This window comes from Sceloporus undulatus, chromosome 6 (genome assembly GCF_019175285.1).
Source record: "Sceloporus undulatus isolate JIND9_A2432 ecotype Alabama chromosome 6, SceUnd_v1.1, whole genome shotgun sequence".
Taxonomy (NCBI): domain Eukaryota; kingdom Metazoa; phylum Chordata; class Lepidosauria; order Squamata; family Phrynosomatidae; genus Sceloporus; species Sceloporus undulatus.
This window is the reverse complement of record NC_056527.1, coordinates 124896890-124897448: the sequence shown is the minus strand read 5'-3', so window position 1 is coordinate 124897448 and position 559 is coordinate 124896890.

The following is a 559-nucleotide window of genomic DNA, read 5'->3' as shown; positions in this document are numbered from 1 at the left end:
AATAATAATAATAATAATAATAATAATAATAATAATAATAATAATAATAATAGATGATGATGATGTTTCTTTGTGTCTTCGAGTCATTTCCGACATACGGTGACCCTAAGGGAACTACTATACTGGGGTTTTCTTGACAAGATTGGTCCAGAGGAGGTTTCCCATTGCCTTCCCATGAGGCTGAAAGTAATCTCTTCCTTGCTCTCTGGAATCTGTTTTCCCATCAGCTCTTGGTTTCAGGGCGGATTCGTTTTAAGGTTGGCAGCTGCGAGCTGTGAATATTGCAATGTATTAATTCAGTGTAATTACTGGAAAATATTAATGGAAACAATAGGGAATGAGACCCATGAAGAAGGCAACTGTCAAGAACTGTCAGCATGGCCCAAGAATTACTCCGATGAGAGACCAGGGCTAGGACTCCAAAGTTGGCCTGTCGCTCCCATCTTCCTTGCCATCTGCTCTGCTGGACAGGTCTCTGGAAGGTCATATTGATAACAGTATGATGATAAGAGCTGTTCAGCAGTGGAATGGACTGCCTTGGGAGGTGGCGAGCTCCTCT